Source organism: Pongo pygmaeus, chromosome 19 (genome assembly GCF_028885625.2).
Source record: "Pongo pygmaeus isolate AG05252 chromosome 19, NHGRI_mPonPyg2-v2.0_pri, whole genome shotgun sequence".
NCBI classification, from domain to species: domain Eukaryota; kingdom Metazoa; phylum Chordata; class Mammalia; order Primates; family Hominidae; genus Pongo; species Pongo pygmaeus.
The window spans coordinates 72,639,624-72,650,000 of record NC_072392.2 but is presented as its reverse complement, the minus strand read 5'-3'; the positions used below and the strand labels follow the sequence as shown (position 1 = coordinate 72,650,000).

Here is a 10,377-nt window from a genome sequence, read left to right as displayed (position 1 = left end):
AACAAGTGAAATGAGCTATTTCATTCATTGCTAATGAGTACAAAGTGAGAGAACCTTGTTGATGGGCAACCTGGTAATATAAAAAAAGTTTATGTTCACACAAAAATCTGTACGTGAATGTTCATAGCAGCTTTATTTGTAATAGCCAAAAACTGGAATTAGTCCAGATGTCCTTCTACAGGTAACTGGCCAAACTGTGGTATATTCATACCATGGAATAAATAAAAGGAATGAACTATTGATACACATAAAAACTCAGATCTCAGGGAATTATGCTGCATGAAAAAGGACAACCTAGGCACAGGGGCTCATGCCTGTAGTCTCAGCAACTTGAGAGGCTAAGGCAGAAACACTGCTTGCGGCTAGGAGTTTGAGACCCCCCTGGGCAACATAGCAAGGCCCCATTTTACATTCCTACAAAAATTTAAAAATTAGTCTGGCATGGTGGCAGGCACCTGTAGTCTCAGCCACTTAGGAGACTGAGGCTTGAGCCCAGGATTTTTTTCTTTTTTTCCTTTTTTTTTTTTTTTTTAACATTTTTTCTTTTTTATGAGATGGGGTCTTGCTGTGTCACCCAGGCTGGCGTGCAGTGGCATGATCTTGGCTTACCACAGTCTCTGCCTCTCAGGCTCAAGAGATCCTCCCACCTCAGTCTTCCAAGTAGCTGGGACTATGGGAGCATGCCACCATGCCCAGCTAATAAGCCCAGGCTTTCAAGGCTGCAGTGAGCTATGATTGAGATACTGTACTCCATTCTGGGTGACAGAGCAAGATCCTGTCTAAAACAATAAAAAAGACAATCCTAAAAAGTTATGTACTACATTATTCCATTTTTGAAACTACGAAATTTTAGAAGACAGATTAGTGGTATCAAGGGTTAAGGAGGGGATGAGGTGGGTGAGAGGGAAGGAGGTGTGAATATAAAAGGGCAACATGAAGAATTCTTGTTGTGTTAGAACTGTTCAGCTTCTTGACTGTAGTGGTAGATACATAAAATTACACAGGTAATAAAATTGTATAGTACTTAATATATACACATATGAGAATAAGTAAAACTAGAGAAATCTGGATATGACTGGTAGATTATATCAAGGTCAATATTCTGGTTGTTGTGACATTATACTGTAGTTTTATAAAATGTTACCATTCGGTGAAAGTGGGCAAAATGTACAAGAGACCTCTCTGTATTATTTCTTACAGCTGCATGTGGATCTACAATGATCTCAATTTTAAAAGCCTTGATAGATTATTAATGTCTCTGTTGGTTATAGAAGGGAAAAGGGGCCGCCTTGTGTTTCCAATGTAGAATTCCAACGAGGAAGACTAATAAATATTATATTCTCATTAGCGTACATCAATAAAATGAACACAACCATGGGAGGTGGGTATTTGTATCCATTGACCAATAATTCCATGTCTCAGAATTAACTATTTAAAATGCACGAAGGCCGGGTGCAGTGGCTCACACCTGTAATCCCAACACTTTGGGAGACCGAGGTGGGTGGATCACCTGAGGTCAGGAATTCAAGACCAGCCTGGCCAACATGATGAAACCCCGTCTCTACTAAAAATACGAAAATTAGCTAGGCATGGTGGCACACGCCTATAATCCCAGCTACTTGGGAGGCTGAGGCAGGAAAATCACTTGAATCCAGGAGGCAGAGGTTGCAGTGAGCCGAGACTGCACCATTGCACTCCAGCCTGGGCAACAAGAGCAAAACTCCGTCTCAAAAAATAAAAAAATAAAATAAAATAAAATGCATGAAGTTTTATTTGTTTGGATATTCACTGTGGTATTGTTTTATAACAGCAAAAATAACTAAGTGATTCAAAATAGGGGATGAGCCTTATAAATCACAGCATATCCAGGGGATGAAATACTCTATAGGCTTTAAACATACTTTAAAAAACACACTCAGTACAATGCCTGGCATACAGGCATCAATAAATGGAGTTCTCTTTACTGGTTCTGGGTATCAAAAGAGCTAATGTAGATAAATGTAATTAACGAACTGTAAAGTGTCTAGCAAATGCTAGTTGTTGCTATCCTTCTAATGACTATCTCTCCCCGCTCCATCCTGGATGAAGCTGAACTTCCAGGCAGAACAGTGGCCAAGGTACTCTGGCTTGAGAGGCATAGGAATAGGGTAACTGATTTCTTGGGGAGTCTGAGTCAAGTATTGGGACTACTTTCTTTCCAGAGGATGGCCACCCCTACCCCACATCATGTAGAAAACTACATTCTCCCCCAGCATATGCACATACATTTGGCCTTTAATCTCAGGGGACTCACAAAGTCTTTGAAGCAATATCAGCCCTGCTAACTTCATAAAAGTAGTAGTACTCTTGCACTATCCACTGTTGAGTGAGCATCTACTGAGTATCAGGCACTGTTGTAGGTGCTTTATACACATTATTTCACGAAATTCTCACAACAAACTTAAGGAGTAGTTGTTTATCTGCATTTTACAAGAAAACTAGGACTCAAAGAGGTTAAGCGAATTACCAAGGTAGCACAGCTGGTAAGTGGCAGAGATGGCACTGGAACCCAGGGCTGTCTGTCTCCAAAACTTGTGATCTAACCACCACACGTACTACATGACATTTAGAAGAACCAAGAAGCAGTGCACTGTATGGAAACTGTGCTGAGGCTGTCTGGAAGAGGCCTGGAAAAGTAACTGTGCTTCATCCAATGCCTCTTAGGTAGACACAAAAACAAACCGGCAGGCAGAAGAAAAATCTCAGAAGAGAAGCAGGTCCAATCTGAAGTTTTTCATCCCATGAGTAAGTTTTTCCATATGTCTACCCTCTATCCTTTCTGCTAAAATCTGATGCTTTTTCCTCTCTTCTGTTTCCAGTGAGGATGGTGAGTAGAAGACACAGTGCCCTCCATGAAAGGTCAAGAGAGGACAGAAGGAGTTTTTCTTTCCCCAGCTTTGTTGAGGCCATGACTAGGCTGCCTCCATCTTCTCAGTCTCTTGGATCTACCCCAAGGTGTCAAACTAGAAGATGTGTAGGAGAAAATGACCCAGGAAGGAAAAGTAGAAAGCAGCAGCATAACTAGATCAAAAAGATCAGCTTAGAGAATGACCCAGGGGTCTCTCAGGATCTTAGTGCTGCGTTCAGGGTGATGTTAAGGTGGGCAGTTTCTCCCACCAGACTCAGCCGCGGGCTTCATGTCTAACATCTACCCAGCTGTAGAAGTCCAGCCAGCATTTCTCAAGCCAGTGCCTCTTTCTTGATATGACATCTCTACAGCTACCTCTCTCTCAGACATAAAGGAGGGATCTGAGGATTCTGCCACTCTGTATTTACCCTTCTGTTTCAATACTACCTTGCTGTATTTGCTCAGGTGCAGGCAACCCAATTGGTGGCTTAGAGATGCCCAGGGAAGATCATAATTTTGTGAGGAGATGCTAGGATCCCAAGGCTAAATCCAAAGGAGCTCTTCCAGGATCTCAAGGCTAGGTCCAAATTTATTTCCTCTTTTCTCTCCACTGAGAGCCAGGAGGGCAGCGGGGGCCTAAGACTGGACACATAGAATGGAGCGGAGGGGTGTCATTGCCCCCTCCCTCCTCCACACATTATTCTACCCTGCTGGTACCCAAGCATGCCTGCTGCTCACTTGGCTTCCCTCAGCCCATCTACCCTATGGATAGGAGAGGGTTAAAGGCATGGTATGGGCAAGCTATAAATTTCCCATCAGTGTGGGGAGAGTGGGATTGTTGGCAGGGAAGGGGTTGGGCTGGGGGAGGGGAGCTGGGAAAAAGCCAGGAGGTTGTCTCTAGGTAACAATAAACACTGCAAGCAAGGAGCAGCTGTTACACTTACTCTCTCTGCATCACAATGCTGAAATAACACTAATAAACCAGTGTTCCCAATGCACAGGCATACACACATTTAGGTCTGGGACCCCACTGTACCCCTATGGCTGCCCTCTACTCCAGGGCAGGGCCCTTCATGGCAGTGGACATACCTGTCCTGGCCTCAGTATACTTGTGGGGAAGGATGAAGACTGACAAGTTCTCCCCATCCCAGTGGCATTCTCTGGGTCAGGGTGGTGACCGAGGCTGGAATCTTGGGTTCAGATCCTGGTGGCATTCACTGGAAAGAGTTGAAACAGGGATAGCTCTCAGTTGGGAGCTGGGAGGAGAGGAGGAGAGTGAGAGAGAGAAAAGCATAGGGAACAGACAAGTACTTACCACGTCCTTTCAGACTGGAGGGGATGAGGTAGCCAGGAATGGAATTGGCTAAAGGGAGGTGAAAGAAAAGGCAGGCAGAAAATAGGGTTTGAGAAAGTAGAGGATTAGGGAGCATGGGTATCATGGCATGTTTTCTTTTTTTTTTTTTTTTTTTTGAGGCAGGGTCTCACTCTGTTACCCAGGCTGGAGTACAGTGGCACAATCTTGGCTTACTGCAACCTCCACCTCCCAGGCTCAAGCAATCCTCCCACCTCAGCCTCCCTAGTAGCTGGGACTAGAGATGTATGCCATCACACCTGGCTGTTTTTGTGTGTGTGTGTGTGTGTAGAGATGAGGTTTCACTATGTTTCCCAGGCTGGTCTCGAACTCCTAAGCTCAAGCGATCCGCCCATCTCGGCCTCCCAAAGTGCTGGGATTATAGGCATAAGTCACTGCGCCTGGCCATGGCATGATTCTTTTATCTCTCCTGGGGCTGAACTCCCTACATTTGCTTACACCTGGCCTGGAAGACCCAAGATCCCCCTCACAATACTACTTCTATACCCAGGGCCAGGTGATGTGTTGGTTTAGTTCAGGACTGAGCTTTATTATGCATGTCCCAGCAGGGAACCTGGGGCTTCTGATACTGCCCGGGAGAGCTGGGGGAATGGAGCTGTTCCTGTCTTCCTACACAAGGAGTGGCTAATCATCTGTCCTTTTTCTAACCAAAGCCATCTCTGGACCACCAAGAGCAAGTGGGCAGAGGTCCCTCATCCTGGCAGGAGAGCAGAGCTGCCAGCAATGAAGGAACAGAAATAGGCAAATGAGAACTCAGGCTCTGTCACAGAACCCTCCTCCTCTTAGTCCATCCTTCTCTGAAGATGGGATGTTTATTTTTTAATTAATTAATTAATTTATTTTTTGAGACAGAGTCTCGCTCTGTCGCCCAGGCTGGAGTACAGTGGCGCAGTGGTGCGATCTCAGCTCACTGCAACCTCTGCCTCCCGGGTTCAAGAGATTCCCCTGCCTCAGCCTCCTGAGTAGCTGGGATTACAGGAGCCTGCCACCATGCCCAGCTAATTTTTTGTATTTTTAATAGAGACGGGGTTTCACCATATTAGCCAGGATGGTCTTGATCTCCTGACCTTGTGATCCGCCTGCCTTGGCCTCCCAAAGTGCTGGGATTACAGGCATGAGCCACTGCGCCCAGCCGAATGTTTACTATTATGTGTCTGGATACACTGGCAAACAAGATTGCTGTTACTCTTTTTTTTTTTTTGAGACGGAGTCTCGCTCTGTCGCCCAGGCTGGAAGGCTGGAGCGCAGTGGCACAATCTCAACTCGGAGATCACTGCAACCTCTGCCTCCCGGGCTCAAGCGATTTCTCCTGCCTCAGCCTCCTGAGTAGCTGGGACTACAGGCGCACGCCACCACGCCCGGCTCATTTTTGTACTTTTAGTAGAGACAGGGTTTCACCATGTTGGTCAGGATGGTCTCTATCTCCTGACCTCATGATCCACCCGCCTCAGCCTCCCAAAGTGCTGGGATTACAGGTGTGATTTGCCGCGCCCGGCTATCCTAGCTGTTACTCTTTACCAGATCCAGTATAGGCCCCTGGGACTGGAGTCCAAGGCATGAATGGTTCTCCTGGTCCACTTTCTGGCCTCTTTCTCCTGGTGTGACCTCAAACACAGTACCCTATTATCCTCCCTATCAGAAAAATGGAGACGATGCATACTGCCCACCTGGCACACAAAGGAGGAGGAAATCGACACTTCTGAAGATCTGTGGTTCTGCACCCACCTCCACAGCCTGCACCACTACCTTGGTTCAGCCAGCATAGGAGTCCCTAGCTGCTTCTCTCTTGTCCCAGGTGTCTGTTTCCAGAAAGGAGAGGACTGAGACCCAGCAGTTATCCTTCCAGGTTCTGATGTTATAACACAGCTTGTTTTACTTCTAAAAATTTAGTGTCAGCTGGGTACCTAGAGCTCTGGGCAGGCAAGTGAGGGCAGGGAGGAGTAACTGTGTTTGCCTAGAAACTCCTCTTCTGGAAAGTGCCCAGGGGCACTGAGCTACCCTAGCACAAGTGGATGCTCCATACCCCCTGTGCACCCAATGAATACAGTAGGGCAAGAATAACTGGCCTCTCCTATCCTTTCCCCACTGAGATACCTCTCACTAGGAATGCTCAGCTTCCCCTGCTCTCTTCTCTCCCATTTCCCTCTTTTTTTAATAGTTGGGGCCTCCCCTGCTCCACAATCCAGATGAGGGACCTTCATTCACAGAGCTCAGAGTGGGGAGATATGGGGCAAAAGAGAGCTCTAATAGGCCTGGATCCCTTCCCCTCTGTTGTTTTTGTGAGCCACCTCCACTGCTGTGAGTCACCAGAACCTTGAGCTTGCTGAGCTACCAGCAGCCTTCTCCCTCTTTCCTTCCTCCAGCCAGGCAGATATGTGCCCAATGGGCCCCAGAGCCTGCCATCTTCCTATCTTCAAGCCCACAGTCCCCTCCTTCATTTCTAGGAATCCACAACATAGACACATGGAAATGAGTGAGCAAAGGAGTGTGAGAGACCTCAGCATGTGCTCTGTGCTGGGGCAGAGAGCTGGCTGCCTGCACAGCAGAGCAGGATCACTAGCCAGGCGAGCTGGCACACTTGGGCAAACAGCCCTGTCGGCATGTGATCGAGGAAGCAGGAGAGGATGGGGTAAGAATGCTGTTTCAGGAGCAGACATCTCCTCCTGGCTTCCTCTCTAGTTACCTTCTTCTCCTTGGCCTTTCTCCTTGGGTGCTGATGGACACCATGGCACTGCCGCTTCTATCTACTCCTGTCTTGGCCCTCCTTCCCCTTCTTCATGGCTTTGGAAGCTACAGAGAGGGGGCCTGCTTAACAAGCTCCAAGGTGTCAAGATGGGAGGTTTACGCATCCAGATCTCTCTTCAACCAGTGGGAAAAATTTAGGGGAGAAGGAGGAAAGAGATCCTATTAGAATAAGAGTTAAGCCGTAGGCTAACATTGAGTACCTCACCTAGTCCCTTTTCTCCAAAGTGCAGGAAATTCTGGGCACTACCATTTTTAACTTCCACTCATTTCAAGTCACCCCTCTTCCCCGCAAAGATCTGGCACCCTTGGCTAAACCTTAGGAATGAGAGGCCGAGCCACACTCCTGTAATCCCAGTACTTTGGGAGGCCAAGGCAGGCGGATCACTTGAGGTCAGGAGTTTGAGACCAGCCTGGCCAACATGGTGAAACCCCATCTCTACTAAAAATACAAAAATTAGCCAGGCATGGTGGTGCGCACCTATAATCCCAGGTACTTGGGAGGCTGAAGCAGGAGAATCACTAGATCCCAGGAGGCAGAGGTTGCAGTGAGCCAAGATCACGCCACTGCACTCTCCAGCCTGGGCGATAGAGTGAGACTCCATCTCAAAAACAAACAAACAAACAAACAAAAAAGCCTTAGGAGTGGGAGGCAGATCTGACAGGAGTTACAAGAAAGGAGGCTCTGTTCCTTGGAGAAACACCCAGAATATAGACTGAATGCTTTTAGGGCCTTTTAGCCCTAGCTCTAACATGACTGCAATATGTTGGAGTAGGGATGGACAAAGGGTGAAAAAGAGGGCTTACAGAAAGCCTGCCACCCTTTCTCCTTCAATGCATGCTCCTTTCCACTGCTGTGTGTTCCACAGTAGAAACAGCAGCTCTGTAAACAGCAGCCATTTAATAAGTCCTACAAACAATACTTACTCTAAATGTTCTGCCACACATTAGGCAGCCAGCCCCACAGGTGGGACTACAGGTCTCAGTTCCCAAACTTCACCCTCTGCCTTGTCACCACTTTCAGGCTTTTATCTCCTCTCCCAACAAGAGAATCTTCCTTTCCAGCCCCTTGGCACAGTCTTCCTCCCCTGCTGACACCTCTGGGGCCCTTAGAAGTAGGCAAGGGGTCCTAGATAAATTCTTTCCAAACTGTTTTGGAGGGATCTGAGGAGAGTTCTTCTCATCCTGTCTGCAGTTAAGAAGGCAGGCAATGAAACAGCCAAGGAGATGACTCACAGTCTGAAGGAAGGGCTGGGTGAGGCTGGGGGGCACTTAGGCAGATCTTGCTCTTCTCGGGGGATTTGGGGATATAAAATGGGGAAGAGAAGGCAACTCTTGGGTGGGGGAAGGGTGTTGGGGGCCTGGGGAGTGTGATAAAGTTTTTACTGGCACTGCTTTCCAAGCTCTGTGCCTATCCTTGTCCCTAACCTAACTTAGTCTCATGAAGCATGGAACTAAAAATGTTGAATTTTCTGAAGAAGGAGGATGGCAAGAAATGCCACCTTGGCAGCCTAGTGGGAGAGCCCCCTTTCTCCATCATTTCTTCCCTCCTAACCCTAGCATGTGAACAGTGAAGGAAGCAAGGGGTTGGGGATGGGTACAGCTGGAAACTTGCCCCTTTCTCCAGTGTACATCAACACTACAAGAGCCAGAGGGGTCTAAGAGCTCTAAGGCCATGGCACCACATGAATTCAGGAGCATTTCTAATTCAGCCTTCAGGGCCTTGAATTTAAATTCTATCTCTGTTCTAGGCTTTGCCATGGGACAAGAGGTATAAGACTACTCCTTAATACATTTTTTGGCATAAGTTTCTCCAGTGGCTTATTATATTGCAGTAGGGAAATATGTGATAAGATTTCAAAAAAAAAAAGCTCAACATTTAGTCTTGATTGGGGGATTTGCTTCTTGGTTAAGGAGGTGGGGTAAATAATGCATTTCCTTCCCTGTAGATCTTATAAGACATGGTAAAATTCCAGAGGGGTCAGGGGCTATGGGGGATTTGTGTACTTGGAAGCAAGAGAATGGGTAAGATGATCTCTGGAACAAGCTGTATAGAGGAAATGTTCCCCTAACAGTGCTCCATAGAAGCTGAACCTGTCCATGACTCCACTAAGTTGCTTCTAAGACAGGGGATAGAAACTGGAGACTTCAAGCAATGGAGAATAATATCCTGCATACCTTCTTCCCTTGACTTTCCTCCCCCAACACCTACCTACCTTTCCTTTTCCTGTGTTCCCAGAAATTCTCCAAATCCAGGAACACAAAGCAATACCAGTACAGGATTCAAATGATTTCCCCTCTCTGGGTCTTGTTTTTCACATCTGTAAAATGAAGGGTGGGGCAAGATGAGCTCCAAGTTCCTTTTTTTTTTTTTTTTTTGAGACAGAGTCTTGCTCTGTTGCCCAGGCTGATTCTCCTACCTCAGCCTCCCAAGTAGCTGGGATTACAGGCACACGTCACCATGCCCAGCTAACTTTTTTGTATTTTTTGGTAGAGATGGCGTTTCACCATGTTGGCCAGGCTGGTCTCGAACTCCTGGCCTCAAGTGATCCACCCGCTTCGGCCTCCCAAAGCGCTGGGATTACAGGCGTGAGCCACTGCGCCTGGCCAAGTTCCCTTTCTTGCAAAAGCAAGGCTCTATGATTCATACCCCAAAAGGCACCAGGCCTCATTTGCATGCCATTTTGCATGTAATCTCCATGGCACTTATTTTATGTCAAAATATACAGAAATATCTCTGAACCCTGCCCTTCTCCTCCGTCTCTCCATAGTCTCTGGTTCTATGGTCCATAGCTCTTGTCTTCTCTCTACAAGGACCTCAAAGCTCTGTCCCCACCTTCCTTTCACAATTTTACAGCACTCCCTGGGACAAGCCCAACCAGACAAAACCTCAGGAGCAAGAAAACAGCCTCACCTCATATTCTGCCTGTGATTTTGGGCTCCAGACCTGAGTCAACCAGTATAGTTCCAATCCGTTTGGAGGTCCTGGCAGTTGGGGGGAAATCCTGGCACCTCTCCCCAGTGCCTCCCCTCCTCCACCTCGCTATTCTCCATGCCAGAACACAAAGTGGCCAGTGATTGATGGGCCTGGGTTCCCGGTAACCGCACCCAGTGGCCCAATCCTCCTCCCTTACCCAATCCCTCCCCTGTCCCTATTCAGATATCAGATTGTCTCATGTTGGTCCCTGAGGTCCCATTAATTAAAAATACATCCAATTAAATGGCAGGTGAAAACGTGCTATTGGAGCTCTATACCCCCCTGCCCCAGCTTGGTCTCTCCACCCCCTCAACCCCCCTTTTAAGGCTCAGCTGTGCTTTGAGCTGAGAGAGAGAGAGAGAGAAAGCATGAGGGAGAGAGTAGAGGAAGACATGGGGC

The 10,377-nt window shown here is 47.3% G+C and overlaps 1 protein-coding gene across 37 annotated transcripts in view; it reads right to left on the bottom strand.

Moving 5' to 3' along the window:
- Nucleotides 1-10,377, bottom strand: part of CDK12 (cyclin dependent kinase 12) — a 106,194-nt gene that overhangs the window by 7,198 nt on the left and 88,619 nt on the right. For 12 of the 37 annotated variants that reach the window (XM_063656851.1, XM_054457241.2, XM_063656854.1 and 9 more), the window contains 3 exons: nt 9,218-9,322; nt 6,943-7,118; nt 3,977-4,104 (listed from right to left, as the gene is read on the bottom strand). The exons of 2 other annotated variants lie outside the window; for them this stretch is intronic. The gene's annotated coding sequence lies outside the window, so the exon portion shown is untranslated. Of the gene's footprint in view, nt 1-3,976; nt 4,105-4,202; nt 4,251-6,942; nt 7,119-9,217; nt 9,323-10,377 lie in introns of all 37 variants that reach the window. 23 more of the 37 variants (XM_063656853.1, XM_063656855.1, XM_054457253.2 and 20 more) reach the window with 6 other exon arrangements.